The sequence below is a fragment of the Cervus elaphus genome, chromosome 22 (genome assembly GCF_910594005.1).
Source record: "Cervus elaphus chromosome 22, mCerEla1.1, whole genome shotgun sequence".
NCBI classification, from domain to species: Eukaryota; Metazoa; Chordata; class Mammalia; order Artiodactyla; family Cervidae; genus Cervus; species Cervus elaphus.
The window spans coordinates 26,614,281-26,631,047 of NC_057836.1; positions in this window are offsets into that span (position 1 = coordinate 26,614,281).

Consider the following 16,767-nt stretch of genomic DNA (forward strand, 5'->3'; position numbering starts at 1 on the left):
AAATTTCAAGTCGGAAGTGTTAATACTAACATACTAACTTATATGACCAGAAGTAGCACAGTAATTGGTTAAATAATATGATTTCAAGTTAGATACCTAGTTCAAGACACAGAACGATGTTTTACTAGTTGCGTGACCTAATATGAAATATTTAACCATTATAACCTTTCATCACTTTATCTGTATATAATAATAGTAATTTAAATTGTTATGTTTTACAGAGGAAATGTAGTTTTTTTTTAAAAGACCTTAAACATACATTAGCTAATTGCTATTGCTATAAAAGCAGTTTTAGATTTTCACTATATAGTTTTTGATTTTTTTGTTTCCTTATGAAATAAATAAATATCAGAGAACATTAAATTGCATTAAAAGCTATGGGCACTGTCAAAGGAGGTAATTCAAAAGAAGAGGTAAACTTTGCATTACAACAACAGAGAGAAGAAAATGTCAGACAGAAATAATTTCTTTCTAATTGTTACACATTTTGTACAGGAAAGCCTCTGCCTTTTCTTTTAGTGTCATGATTTTGCTGTTCCCAGTCTTGGCTGAGTGATGTCACAGCCAAAATCTGCTTTAGTCTCCACACCAAGTCATGATGTATTATACTAGCAATCATCGGTTACATGAGAACAAGTAAGGGCCTTAGCTTCCCTAGATCCTTGCTAGTATTTTAAAAGATTTTTTGAGTTAGACTGAACACATTTTTTGCCCTCTGCTTTAAATGTGTCAAGTACCTAGACCAAATTTATCAACCAAAATTATATTCCCAGAGTAAGAAACAGAGACATCACTTTGCAAAGGCCCATATAGTCAAAGCTATGGTTTTTCCAGTAGTTATGTATAGATGTAAAAGCTGGACAATAAAGAAGGCTGAGCACCAAAGAATTGATGCTTTTGAAAGGTGGTGTTGGAGAAGACTCTTGAGAGTCCCTTGGACTGCAAGGAGATTAAACCAGTCAATCCTGAAAGAAATCAACCCTGAATATTCATTGGAAGGACTGATGCTGAATATGAAGCTCCAATACTCTGGCCACAAGATGTGAAGAGCCGACTCATTGGAAAAGTCTCTGGTGCTGGGAAAGATTGAGGGCAGGAGGAGAAGAGGGCAATGGAGGATGAGATGGTTGGATGGCACTACTGACTCAGTGGACACGCATTTGAGCAAACTCTGGGAGATGGTGAAGGACAGGGAAGCCTGGTGTGCTGCAGTCCATGAGGTTACAAAGAATTGGACACGACTTAGTTACTGAACAACAAATACGTGGCACATGCATGAAGTGTGAACCTAGGCTTGCTTCCCCTTTAACCGAGAGTATCTAAAAATCTCTTTCACTAGACAGAATTGTTTAGAGGGTGGAAGTGATAAAAATGAGATACATTTCCCCAGTCAGAGCTGTTACTTAAGAGTCTTCTTTTTCTCAGTCCCCTCTTCTGCCCTTAATTCACCATAAAGCTGCTGAGCTTCAAGTTGTTCAATATTTAAATCTCATGGATTTGTAATACAGTTAGCAGTGTATTCTTTTTAACAAGAATCTATTAAAATGGCATTTGGGCATTGCATCAGGGCCATTTATCTCTAAAACTATAATGTGTATTTACAAACCCTATTCTTTTGATGGGACTATTCCTCTCATAACCTCACCATTTCATATGATTAACAGTTACACTGGGAACAAATTAACTGGTTTGGCCTGAATGTTAATTTTTAAACAAAACTGTTTGTAGATAGATCTCTTGGCAGGTCTGAGATTCTACTATGCACGGGGTTAGGTTAGTGAAAGAATCCTGTGGATGGATTTATCAGTCTCTCTTTCCGACCAAGTGAAATATTTGCTGGATGAGAGGGTAGCTTCGTGTCCCACTCTCCGACTCTACCCTACTTCATTGCCCCTTGTGAAGGATATGATACCAGTCCCTGACTTTCTCCACCTTTTTCTCAACCTATGCTCTCCTCCCTTGACCCTTCCAGGCCCTATTTTCCTTATCCTGCTTTACTTCTGTTTTTACCACCTGAAAACCTGTATTAACTTATTTATCACTTTATTGTCTGTCTCTTCAATAGAACATCAGGTCCTCTGAGACTGAGGCTTTGTTTTGGTCACTGCTCTAGCCTGTGCCAGGTAAATAGAATACAGTAAATATTTGTTGAAGGAGTGAACAAAGCAAAAGCTTTTCTTGGTCTTTATTAATGTAATTGATTCAGAAATTCTTCTGTTGTTGCCTCAAGCGGTCCAGTCTAAAATTATACTTTAAGTAGAGAATAGTAGATCAAATTAGAGATGAACTGAGGAGGAGAATTGTAATGTTATTTAACTCTAAGTGGAAGTCTGGGAACCAAGAAATCTTAGGAGAATAATTGAGAATAATTTTTGAAAGCTTTCAATATCCTCTTTCTGTATCCTAGAGAATGAAGACTGGAAACCCTTGAGAAGTCATGTCTCAACATCTGTCTGTATTTCTATCAGACAACTTTCTTAAATAGTAATGTCAATCCTGTTTATGACCAAAGACCCTCCTTCACACTTACTTACATCTCTTCTGGGTGATCTGGTACAGCAAAGCATCAGTCTACCTGACATTTCCAGAACAGCTAAGGAACAGATTGCTGTTTTCCTCACTTAGTAGTTTGGCTATCAATTTATATTCCCAAATTATTAAATATTATCAGAGAGAAAAAAAAACAAAAAAACAAATCATGAATACTACCTCCCACAGGGTACAAGTGGAAAGCTAATAAGCCAGCAGAGAAGAGCAGTCACCTGTTCTAGGATGTACCTTACCAATTGCAACTTACAGGGTCAAAATCAACTGATGCATTTTATAAGGTAACCACGTTTCCCCAGGAGATCTGGAGACTCACACTGTATAAGTGTGCATATAATTTACATACATGTGCATGTCATGCTCAGAAATACTCTTCCCACATTCATATACGTAGAATAAAGTATCCAATAAAATCTTACAGTAGTTGTAGTCGGGTCAAGTATTCAGGAAGTCTAGGAGAGGTAAGGGTCAGAACGGTCAGTGGACAACGGACCAGCTTCCTAAACTCCTTCCTTCCATGAGGGACAGTTCCAGAGTATGCCAGAGAGCGCAGCTAGAGAGAAAGAGGATCAGAATTAACACTGCTCTTGAAAAGAGTTGTGTCTGCTAGTGCAAAGGTACTGAACATTAATTGGTTTAAGGCACCATACCAGGTCCCCTAAGAATTGTTTTTGAGATCCTAGATGGTACTAAAGTAGACTTCTGTCTCCACATGGAGGGTCGGTGGCAGAATCTTTCTATAAACGAACTGCTTTTTATTCTTTCCTTTGCCTTCTCCCTCTTCCAAATAATACCAACGTATATACTTAATTCAGAAAAGCAAGCTTTGGCGTACAGTTCTTATTAAAGCTGAGAAAAAAAATTACTAGTATATAATTCTGAGGTTCATAATTTCCCCTTAAATAAGCTATAGGTTAATGTGTAAAATCCCCTGTGGATTTTTCCCTTTGTTTAAATTATATCCTGTAATTCAAACCAATATACTTTACAATAGCATGTTAAAAGCAAATAGGAAAGCAGCTTAGCTCTAAATTAAGGTTCCTCCATCAGCATTTCTACTCACTCTGGATATTTTCTGATACAAAGCTTTGGTCTCTCCTTTCATGATGCTATTCTGCAATAGTAAAGCAAGTAACCACAGCTTCATAATGCTAAGCACTCCAGTGGGAAACACAAACAGAGTGCATAAACCAAAGTATTCATTTCGTGAGGTTTTATTAAAAGGCTTCACCTCTAAATTGAGCTGTCATACACTGTTGGGAAACTTTTTACCACAGTTTATTTTAACTATGTAAAACATTAAAGGAATGGAATTTCTTCCACTTTTCATAGAATGGGCATGACCTTGCTCACACACTATAAGCAGTCTACACCACATTTAATCAAATTGGCTGGAGAGTAAAATCAGGACATATGTTTTCCTATTTTCCCCAGTTTTCAGAAATAACCCCAACCTTGTTAACATGCTATAGACTGTCATGTAGACCCAGTAAGTTCTCTGGCGTGCTCACAGAGAAGCTCTACTGCATGATTAAAAGATATCCTTCGGAGGAGAAGGATTTTAGGTAATTTATAAATCATTCATTTGTGACAGAGCTTTATACAGCATTTCAAGGAATTGCATTAACTGCTTTTGCAGTTTCCTCAAATGTTGCTTTCAGTTGACAGTGTCATAGGTCATTACCGATTTTTTCCTTATGTAAGCAATACCAACTTTCTATTAAAAATACTAATTTCCACCCTACTACAGTGTCTTTTGAAGTAGGGTGTATATTAAAAAAAATCAAGTTGCTTTGAAATATTAAAGGAATATATTTAACTGAAGGGTTTTCAGACAGGTTGTTTTTCTGTATTCCTGATGACAGAAAGATTTTAGCCTACAAAGTCAATAGTAAATTTTATTAAAGTCATTATTTTCCTGTTACAGGCCTCGTGCTTTAAATAACTACAGCTGACAATGCTGTCTTACATACTGTCATACTGTAAAATGTCCCCTCTTTATTACCACAGGGACAACTCATTTAGAACTTTGAAAGTGTTTTCACATTGGAGTTGCTCATTTGCAGAGCTGGCCTATGGCTGTGTTTAAAGAATGTGGTTGATACTCCTCTTTTCCTCTAAATATTCTAGGGAAAAATATAAACTTGCCAACACAACATTTTTTAGATAAAGATTAATGTCCCTTCTCTATGGATAAAATATATCTCAATCTTTCCAGATGAGTATGCTCTGACTACTCATGACATTATTTCTCCCATTGGCCCATTGTGTGTAAGAGCAAAACACTCAATGTGGATATGAAATGCTTCGTTTCAGGAATTGTTTTTACTTTCTCCCAAATTACATTCTTTAATGGATGACCCACCCTGTCGGCATCATCTTCTCCAGCCACATAATCTTGATGTTAGGAATGTATAATGATTAGAAGTCGAATAATCATCCAGAAAATAGTTTCATGAAAATCAGAAGGAATGTTGATCCTTTTTGCAATCATGGCATAACATTCTGCTAGGGGAAGCACACTGACTGAAACCGCCCACCCTAGCCAGGCACTAGAGTAACCATCTGCATGAGTCGTTTTATGACAGGAGGTCCTGGTAAGGAACACAGAACTAATAAGCCACCACCGACCGAAGAGTTCGAAAAAGGTCAAAAGGAGACACCACATGTCCGACCGCCTCCCAGAATCCTCTCTGGCATCCATCTTGGCTGAACAAGGCGTGCACCACCAGGAGGGACTGAGTCAGAATGATTGACTAAGGACCACCCGGAAACTAATCCCATCACCATAAAACCCGAGACTGCAAGCCATGTGGCAGGGCCGTTCTCCTGGGTTCCCTTATCCTACTTTACCTTACTGCTCTCCACCCAGGTGCCCTTTCCCAATAGAATCTCTTGCTTTGTCAGCACACGTGTCTCCTTGGACAATTCATTTCCGAGTGTTAGACAAGAGACCAGTTTCGGGCCCTGGAAGGATTCTCCCTTTCTGCAACAATTCCAAGTGCTGCCCATTTAACTCGCTATATGCATGCATGCTAAATCTCCTCAGTCATGTCCAACTCTCTGCAACTCTATGGACTATAGCCCAATAGGCTCCCTCCAGGCAAGAAGACTGGAGCTAGCTGTCAAGCCCTCCTCCAAGGGATCTTCTTGGCCCAGGCATCGAACCTGCATCTCATAAGTCTCCTGCATTGGCAGGCAGGTTCTTTATCACTAGCACCACCTGGGAAACCCAATCCCCCATATAAAACACATTTTTTTCCCAGTACCCTTGAACATATATTGCACAATTTTTAACTCGATTTTTTTTTTTTCTTTTTCGTGTGTATCCAAGCTCCTACTTACTCATATATACTACTAGGAAGAGAACAGAAACACAGAGGAAGAAAAACATGTAACAACTTGCGTTTACAGCTTAATGAGATGTAATCAACACCACTCAATCCATTCTTTTCTGTACTCTTTTCCTATTTTAAGATATGTCTACAAAGTACAGCTATGGTGTTCAGGACTACTGAAACCACGTAAAACTTTAAAGTCTTCAAACTCATGGTCAGCATTGTTACATCTGCCTTTCTTCTAAGATCAGCGCAGAGCAGAGACCAGATGCATGGCTAACTCTGCAGAGATGTGGATGTTCCTCTCCTCCACCCTCACAATCTGGCATCGTTTCCTTTTACCTCATGCTGCACTCAGACCCAGAGGAAAAACGAGAAGATGTGTGTAAACCCTTGTCCTAGACTAACAAAGATTTGATCAATGTCAGGTCTTTGATTTCAAATCCAGTTCCCCCCTGTTCGATCTTCAGACAGCGATCTTCAGACAGCGATCTTTGCTGCTGGTGTGTGCCTATGTTCACCTCTCATTGGTATCAATTTCTGTGGCCTTTTAAACCAAGTGAAATAGAATAGAGACCATAAAATGTTCTCCCTGGGAAAGGTGAACTAATTTCTCTCAAAAATACACTGTAAATGAATAGCTAATTATGCGGCATCCTTATAAAAGGAGAAATGTTCTTTAATTAACAAACATTTGCAATTTTTTCCTGGTTTATTTCTTTAGTATCATACTGCAAATAAGCTATGGTTAAATATTTTGCATTTAAATCACTTTCATTCTCCATCGCTCACACACACACTCTTTGCATGTACACACATATACACACAGTACAACCTATGACCTAGTCAATAACTGTAACAACACTTCCTGAATTACCCCCATAGCCCTTCTACACAGTTGAGAGTCCCAGCTAAACTGCAATCGCTGGAGTTCCTATACCACATGGTATGAACCTAGATGGTATCCAAATGCCTGATTTGTGATGTGTGTGTTACTGTTCACTTAAAAGTGCTTTCACTACCTTTTCTTATCAATGGAAAACTTTCAAGATATTTAAAAGGAATGCCTTTAAGCCTTCTGACTGCAACAGAGTAAAAATGGTAGGTGACTATATGAAAGAAGTAGAATACATTTAAAGGAAATCACTCCTAGGTAAACATGTGATGTTGCTTAGAGTCCATTTATATACTTTCTACTGGGAAGAATGTGTTTTGGGGTGATGTGAGATTCTTTCCATTTGCCCAGTGAGAACATTAACTGCTTTATAGAACAATGTTATTATTTTTAAGAAAGATGGAAAAACGAAAACAGTAGAAAACCTTCCTTGCAACAAGAAGAGCAGAGTACAGCCATGATAAATAGAGAGGCCAGAAGGCTAAACTTAAAACCACAAATTTCTTAAAGAAGAAAAATTAAAATGCTTTACCATTAGGCAACCTTTTTGAGGAGCTGAGGAGAAGGAACTCAATGCCGTGGAAGCAAGCTTTCTAATTAAGGACAAGGAGAAATGCTGGCTCCTTTGAACAGGTTAGCTAATGTGACTAATGCATACTTGTTAAAGGCACAGGGAGATGGTACTCTGGCATTCAGAGGAAAAAAGGTGAGTATTCGTAATATAAGTCACAGAGACAAATCTATAAAACCTGTTTCAGTGAGGTTAGGTTCAGAATAAAACTAAATAAATCATACATCTGGCTTCCCTTTAACCTCTACAATCTCCATTTTGCTTCCTTTATGGAAAGTAACGAAAAGGCCTCCTTTCTTCCCATCACTCCTGCATTCAGTGTATTCAATGGCAGCTAGGAACTTCTAAAAGATGATGTGTCATCAAGGTGAGTGGGCTTCCCAGGTGGCGTAGTGGTAAAAAATCCTCCTGCCAGTGCAGGAGACGCAGGAGATGTGGGTTCGATCCCTGGGTTAGGAAGATCCCCTGGAGAAGAAAATGGTAACCCACTCCAGTATTCTTGCCTGGGAAATCCCAAGGACACAGGAGCCTGGTGAGCTATAGTCCATGGGGTCGCAAAGAATCGGACACGACTGAGCGCACACACATGCAGGCAGGCATCAAGGTGAAGGTTTTATAACTGTGCCCCTTAAAAGTTAAAAAAAAAACCAACAAATTTATTATCCTCTAAAACAGAAATTACTTAAATAGTATTTAAGGTGTGATCAAAATTGCCATGTAAGTATGATAGTTGGACTGGTAAATAATTTAGAAAGGAAAGATTGACTTTTCAGCATGGAGGCTAAGCTTCTATTTATGAGAGACAGTAAACACTTGTACTGGAAAATGATAGACCCACTGTCACTGTTAGAGATTCTTAGAATTTTAAAGCCGGTGAAGAAGCCTTCCCATCAAGTGTGCTCAGTCATGTCTGACTCTTTGTGACCCCATAGACTTTAGCTCAACAGGCTCCTCTCTTCAGGAGATTCTCCAGGCAAAAATACTGGAGTGAGCTGCCATGCCCTCCCCAGCTGGGGATCGAACTCGGGTCTGCCTGTGTCTCCTGTATTGCAGGCAGATTCCTTACCCACTGAGCCACCTGGGAAGCCTTTGTTTATGCACCTCCAAACCTGAGGAGCGTCCAAAGAGTTGCTGTCTGCAAAGGATATGCACAGCGTGATGTAGGTTGGCCGCAAACACTTGGGCATGAAACTCCTTGCTGGATAAGGCAAAGTCCAGGGTTGGAAGAAACAGAGACGCGGGGTGGTCAAGAAGAACAACTGGGCAGAGTCGAAGGACTGAGGGTTGGTCCTCCTCAGCCATCACATCCCTGTAATGAATTCTGAGAACTTTAAAAAAAAATGTATTTATTTCTTTGGCTGTATCAGGTCTTAATGTAGTACATGAAATCTTCAATCTTCATTGTGGCACGCAGGAATTTCTTTTTTTTTTAAGATTTATTTATTTTGGCTGTGTTCGGCCTTTGTTGCTATTGGGCTCTCTCTAGTTGAGCCTAGTGGGGGCCCCTCTGTAGTTGTGATGCATAGGCTTCTCATTGCCACGGCTTCTCCTGTGGCAGAAGGTGGGCTCTAGGGCAAGCAGGCTTCGGTAGTTGCATCTCCCAAGCTCTAGAGCATCCTCCCAGATGAGGGATTTAACCCATGTCCCTTGCACTGCCAGGAGAATTCTTAACTACTGGACCACCAGGGAAGCCTGGTCTGCAGAATCTTTAGTTCTGGGTCTAGTTCCCTGACCAAGGATTGAACCCAGACCCTCTGCATTGGGAGCTCAGAATCTTAGCCACCAGATCATCAGGGGACTTCCCTGAATTCTGAGAACTTTGATAAATACTTTTAAACTTGGGCTTTCATATTTTTATGGGGGCTTATTTATCAAGATAGATAATTATAATACAGTATATTTCAGTGTATTTAGGAATTCATTAGATCTATATAAAATTTTTATTATTTAGATGAATAGTATGTGGGTTTCACAGATATTAAGGATAAGCTGGTAACAGGCCAAGAACTCTTTATTTTATTATGAACATAGAAACTTCTCTCTTGGTAGTTTTGGACGCAAAAGACGCATTTTAAAATTTCAAATCAACTTGGAGGAGGACAAGGAAAGAACCTTTCAAAGTTGAGAATAGGGTCTATTCCTATCAGCAGACCGAAGAGCCTCATAACAATGCATAGGCATTAATTAGAATACTCAGAAAAGTCTTGCTTCTGTAGTGGGAATTAATTAGACCCAAACTAGCATTTCTTCTGCTCTGCCAAACAAATCTTAAAAGGCAGACCCAATGGTATCAAGCTATTTCTAAATAACTTTCTAAATAACTACATTTTTTAAGAAAGCTCAAAAATATTTACAGGGATAGGAAATGTTCAGCATTCAAAAATCTTAAATTCATCCTGTGTAGTAGTATCCAACCCTAAATTACCAGGCATGCAAAAAATGAAAACAAACAAACAAACAAAATAAGACACATAACAAAGAGTAAAACTAGTCATTTGTAACGGATCCAGAACTGACATAAATGTCAGAATAAGCAAAGAAGGACAGAGAAATTAAAAGCACTACTATAGCTGTGCTCTTCATGTTCAAAAAATTAAAGATATGGGCGTCAAACTGCTAGAAATTAAAACTGAGATGAAAACTAAACTGGATGGAGTCAACTGAAAATTACAGAAAAAAACATTAGTGAGCCAGACGGCATAGCAACAGAAACTTTCCACAATGAAACAAAAGAAACCCCAGTTTTAAAAAATGAATAGGTCATCAACAGTTGAGGGGCAATTTCAAGCAGTCTATTGTACATGTAGTTGAGTTCAAAAAAGGAGAAAGGAAAGAAAATATTTTTTAAAATGGTACACCATAATTTTTCAAATTTGATTAAAACTATAAACCAAAGATGCAAGAAGCTCAATGAACCCCAGAAACAAGGTAAATAAAATTACATGAAAATCAAAATCAAAATTTCTTAAAACCAGTAATAAACAGGAAATCTTAAAAGCATACAGAAGTAAAAGGACATGTTACATGCAGAAAAGCAAGGATAAGGACAGAAGCTTCTCCCCAGAAACAACACAAGTAAGAAGATAGGAAAAATATCTTTGAAGTACTAGAGTTCCTCTTTGAAGTACAAAACAGCTCCCCAAACCTGTTAATTTAGAATTCTAAAACTGGAAACATATAACTCAAAAAAAAAAGTCAAAATAAAAACTTTTGTAGACATAAAAATAGCAGAGAGAATTCATTCACCAGCAGGTACACAACAGAAGAGATATCAAAGTTTCTCAGGCAGAAAGGAGATAAAATGTGATGGGAATGTGAATCTAGACAAATAAATCAAGGGTATCAAAAATGACAGTTCAGTTTAGTTCAGTTCAGTTGCCCAGTTGTGCCTGAATCTTTGCCACCCCGTGAACTGCAGCATGCCAGGCCTCCCTGTCCGTCACCAACTCTCGGAGCCTACCTAAACTCATGTTCATTGAGTCAGTGACGCCATCCAACCACCTCATCCTCTGTCATCACCTTCTCCTCCTGCCCTCAATTTTTCCCAGCATCAGGGTCTTTTCCAATGAGTCAGCTCTTCACATCAGGTGGCCAAAGTATTGGAATTTCAGCTTCAGCATCAGTCCTTCCAATGAACACCCAGGACTGATCTCCTTTAGGATGGACTGGTTGGATCTCCTTGCAGTCCAAGGGACGCTCAAGAGTCTTCTCCAACACCACAGTTCAAAAGCATCAATTCTTTGGCACTCAGCTTTCTTTATAGTCCAACTCTCACATCCATACATGACCGCTGGAAAAACCATAGCCTTGACTAGACGGACCTTTGTTGGCAAAGTAATGTCTCTGCTTTTTAATATGCTGTCTAGGTTGATTATAATTTTCCTTCCAAGGAGTAAGCGTCTTTTAATTTCATGGCTGCAATCACCATCTACAGTGATTTTGAAGCCCCCAAAAATAAAGTCTCTCACTGTTTCCACTGTTTCCCCATCTATTTGCCATGAAGTGATGGGACTGGATGCCATGATCTTCATTTTTTGAATGGTGAGTTTTAAGTCAACTTTTTCACTCTCCTCTTTCACTTTCACCAAGAGGCTCTTTTGTTTTTTGCTTTCTGCCATAAGGGTGGTGTCATCTGTATATCTGAGGTTACTGATATTTCTTCTGGAAATCTTGATTCCAGCTTGTGCTTCATCCAACCCAGCATTTCTCATGATGTACTCTGCATATAAGTTAAATAAGCAGGGTGACATTATACAGCCTTGACGTATTCCTTTCCCTATTTGGAACCAGTCTGTTTCCAAAGAGGGCATCTGCCATGAGGAGTGCATTCTCTTGGCAAAACTCTATGAGCCTTTGCCCTGTATTCCAAGGCCAAATTTGCCTGTGACTCCAGGTGTTTCTTGACTTCCTACTTTTGCATTCCAGTCCCCTATAATGAAAAAGACATCTTTTTTGGGTGTTAGCTCTAGAAGGTCTTGCAGGTCTTCATAGAACCATTCAGCTTCAGTTTCTTCAGCATTACTGGTTGGGGCATAGACTTGGATTACCGTGATATTGAATGGTTTGCCTTAGAAATGAACAGAGATCATTCTGTCGTTTTTGAGATTGCATCCAAGTACTGCATTTCAGACTCTTTTGTTTACTATACTCGCTACTCCATTTCTTCTAAGGGATTCTTGCCCACAGTAGTAGATACAATGGTCATCTGAGTTAAATTCACCCATTCCAGTCCATTTTAGCTCACTGATTCCTAAAATGTTAATATTCAGTCTTGCCTTCTCCTGTTTGACCACTTCCAATTTGCCTTGATTCATGGACCTAACATTCCAGGTTCCTATGCAGCACTGCTCTTTACAGCATTGGACCTTGCTTCTATCACCAGGCACATCCACAACTGGTGTTGTTTTTGCTTTGGCTATGTTTTTTCATTCTTTCTGGAGTTATTTGTCCACTAATCTCCAGTAGCATATTGGGTACCTACTGACCTGGGGAGTTCATCTTTCAGTGTCCTATCTTTTTGCCTATTCGTACTGCTCATGGGGTTCTCAAGGCAAGAATACTGAAGTGGTCTGCCATTCCTTTCTCCAGTGGACCATATTTTGTCAGAACTCTCTGCCATGAGCCGTCTTGGGTGGCCCCACAAAGCATGGCTCATAGTTTCATTGAGTGAGACAAGGCTGTGGTCCATGTGATTAGATTGGTTAGTTTTCTGTGATTGTGGTTTTCAGTCTGTCTGCCCTTTGATGCAGAAGGATAAGTGGCTTATGGAAGCTTCCTAACAGGAGAGACTGAGTGAGGGGGAAACTGGGTCTTGTTCTGATGGGTAGGGCCATGCTCAGTAAATCTTTAATCCAATTTTCTGTTGATGGGTGGAACTGTGTTCCCTCCCTGCTATTTATCTGGGGCCAAACTATGGTGGAGGTAATGAAGACAATGGTGACCTCCTTCAGAAGGTCCCATGCGTGCACTGCTACACTCACTGCCCCCAAACCTGCAGCAGGCCACCACCAACCCACACCTCCACTGGAGACTCCTGGGCACTCACAGTCAAGTCTGGGCCAGTCTCTTGTGGGGTCACTGCTCCTTTCTCCTGGGTCCTGGTGCACACAAGGTTCTGTTTGTGCCCTCCAAGAGTCTTTTTCCCAGTTCTATGTAAGGTCTGGCAGCTGTATGGTGGGCTTAATGGCGACCTACTCCTAGAGTGAAGTGAAAGTCGCTAAGTCGTGTCCAATTCTTTGTGACGCCATGGACTATACAGTCCATGGAATTCTCCAGGCCAGAATACTGGAGTGGGTAGCCTTTTCCTTCTCCAGGGGATCTTCCCAACCCAGGGATCAAACCCAGGTCTCCTCCATTGCAGGAGGATTCTTTACCAGCTGAGCCGCAAGGGAAGCTCTAAGAGGGCTTATGCCATACCCAAGTCTGCTGCATCCAGGGCCCCTGTCCCTGTGGCAGTCCATTGCTGACCCGCACCTCCACAGGAAACGTTCAAACACAGTTCTGTCTCGGTCTCTGTGGGGTCCCTGGGTCCTTGTGCGCATGAGGTTTGTTTGAGCCCTCTGAGCGTCTCTGGTGGGAATGGGGTTTGATTCTAAATGCAAATGTGCACCTCCTACTATCTTACTGGGGTTTCTCTGACCTTGGACATGGGGCATCTCCTCAATGCTGTCAAATATTACTCTAGAAAAAATAAACATCATACCTCTTTTAAAAATTTGAAATTATGCTTAAAACTTTACCACAAAGAAAATGCCAGGCCTAGATGGCATCACTGGTGAATTATATCCAATTCTTCAGGAAGCAATAACATTAATTTCACATAAAATTTTTCCAGAATACTAAGGAGGAAGGAATGCATGGAATTCATCCTGTGAAGTCAGCCTTCAGTTCAGTTCAGTTGCTCAGTCGTGTCCAACTCTTTGCTACCCCACGAACCGTGGCATGCCAGGCCTTCCTATCCATCACCAACTGCCAGAGTCTACCCAAACCCATGCCCATTGAGTTGGTGATGCCATCCAACCATCTCATCCTCTGCCATCCCCTTCTCCTCCTGCCTTCAATCTTTCCCAAAATCAGGGTCTTTTCAAATGAGTCAGCCTTTCGCATCAGGTGGCCAAAGTATTGGAGTTTCAGCTTCAACATCAGTCCTTCCAATGAAGACCCAGGACTGATCTCCTTTAGGATGGACTGGTTGGATCTCCTTGTTGTCCAAGGGACTCTCAAGAGTCTTCTCCAACACCACAATAAAATACAAAATAAAAAAAAAATTAAAAGTACAGAACAATATCCTTCATGATCATAGATGCAAATATTCTAAATAAAAACTGAGGAAACCCAATTCAACATTATTGAAGAATGGATTGCCATCCCAATCAATGCAGAAAAAGCATTTGACAAACTGCAACATTCATTTCTGATAAAAACTCTCAACAAACTAGGAATACAAGGAACATTCTCAACCTGTTCAAGGTCATCTACCAAAAACTCCCAACTAACATCAGCTTAATGATGAAAGATGAAAGGCATTTTCCCTAGATCAGCACCATGACATCAATGTTCACTATTATGACTTATTTAACTTTGAAAGGGAGTTTCTATCCTATATTTTAAATGAACTCACAAACGTTTAAGAAATCTAAACACTTATTCATAGACAACATGGTCTTCTATTTAGAAATTTGATAAAATATAGCAACATGTTAATAAAACTATTAAGATAGTTTAGAATGGTTGCAGGGCACAAGACTGACATACAACAATCAATAGCATTTCTATATACTAAACACAATCAAATGTAAAAAATTTAAATTACCATTAATAATAGCTGAAAATGGAAATACTTAGGAGTAAGATGGTTGGATGGCATCACCGACACAATGAACATGGGTCTGGGTAGACTCTGGGAGTTGGTGATGGACAGGGAGTCCTGGCATACTGCGGTTCATGGGGTCGCAAGGAGTCGGACACGACTGAGCGACTGAACTGAACTGAACTGAAACCTCACAAAATTATGTACAAGACCCAAACACTGAAAACTATTAAATAGTACTAAAAGAAATTAAAGAAGAATTAAATAATTGGAGAGATGTATCACATTTATGAGTCATGAGATATAATATTAAGATGTGAATTTGGGTGAAATTGATCTGCTGAGTCCATATGCAATTCAAATATTACCAAGTGCTTTTATAGAAGTTGGTAACCTGATTTTAAAGTTCAAATGGAAATTCTAAGTATTCAGAATAGTTAAAACAATTTTAAAGAAGAAAATCAAAGTCGTAAGACTAACACTACCTGAGTTCAAGGCTTTTTATAAAGCCATCATAATACAGAAAGCGTTATAGTGATAGAGAAAAGTACAAATATATCAATGAAATTATACAGGTTAATTTATTAATAGCATCAAACCTTTAAAAAGAGTTCAATTTTGAGAAAGATGTTAAGGTAATTTAGACAAGAAATATAGTCTTTTAAACACATGGTGCTAAAACAATTGGATATTCGTATGCAAAAATGTGAACTCCAATCCATACCTTGTACCATACACAAAAATTAATTTAAAATGAATTATAAACCTAAAACTGCAAAGGCTCTAGAAGAAAACAGGAGAGACATTTCTGACTTTGGATTAGGCAAATAGTTCTAAAATATGACAATGAAAACATAATTCATTAAAAACAATAATGATAAATTGGACTTCATTGCAATGAAAAAGATCTGCTCTTTGAAAGACATTATTAAGAGAATGCAAAACAAGACAGAGGCTGGAAGAAAGTATTTGGAAAGCATCTACCTGATAAAAAATTCATATCTAGACTACAGAGAGAACTCTTAACATCCAATAATAAGAATATAAATAACTCAAAAATTTAGACAAAAGTTTGGATGAAAATGTTACCAAAGAAGATACACAGATGATAAAATAGTGTAAGTAAAGATGTTCAACATCTTTAATTATCAGAAAAAATGAAAATTAAAACCACAATGAGATAGCACTATATATTGATACATGAAAATGACTAATGCTAAAAAGAATGGCCATACCAAGGATTCATGAGATTATGAAGCAACTGGAATTCTTAAACAGAGTATAAATTGGTAAGAATGTAAATTGGTACAAGGATCAGTTCAGTTCAGTCGCTCAGTCGTGTCCAACTCTTTGTGACCCCATGAACCGTAGCATGCCAAGCCTCCCTGTCCATCACCAATTCCCGGAGTCCACCCAAACCTATGTCCATTGAGTCAGTCATGCCATCCAACCATCTTATCCTCTGTCGTCACCTTCTCTTCCTGCCCTCAATCTTTCCCACCATCAGGGTCTTTTCAAATGAGTCAGCTCTTCACATCAGGTGGCCAAAGTATTGGAGTTTCAGCTTCAACATCAGTTCTTCCAATGAACACCCAGGACTGATCTCCTTTAGGATGGACTGGCTGGATCTCCTTGCAGTCCAAGGGACTCTCAAGAGTCTCCTCCAACACCACAGTTCAAAAGCATCAATTCTTCTGTGCTCAGCTTTCTTTATAGTCCAGCTCTCACATCCGTACATGACCACTGGAAAAACCACATCCTTGACTAGACAGACCTTTGTTGGCAAATAATTTCTCTGCTTTTTAGTATATGCTGTCTAGGTTGGTCATAACTTTCCTTCCAAGGAGTAAGCATCTTTTAATTTCATGGCTGCAATCACCATCTGCAGTGATTTTGGATAGTGAAAACCAATTTGACATTTTATTTAAAATTTTAATATATTATCATATGATCCAGTCATTCCCTCATAGATACTTGCCCAAGAGAAATAAAAACCTATGTCCAATCAAATACTTGTACATTAGTGTTCTCCAATGACTCAGTGAGTAAAGAACCCACCTGTAATGCAGGAGACACAAGAGACATGGATTCAATTCCTGAGTTGAGA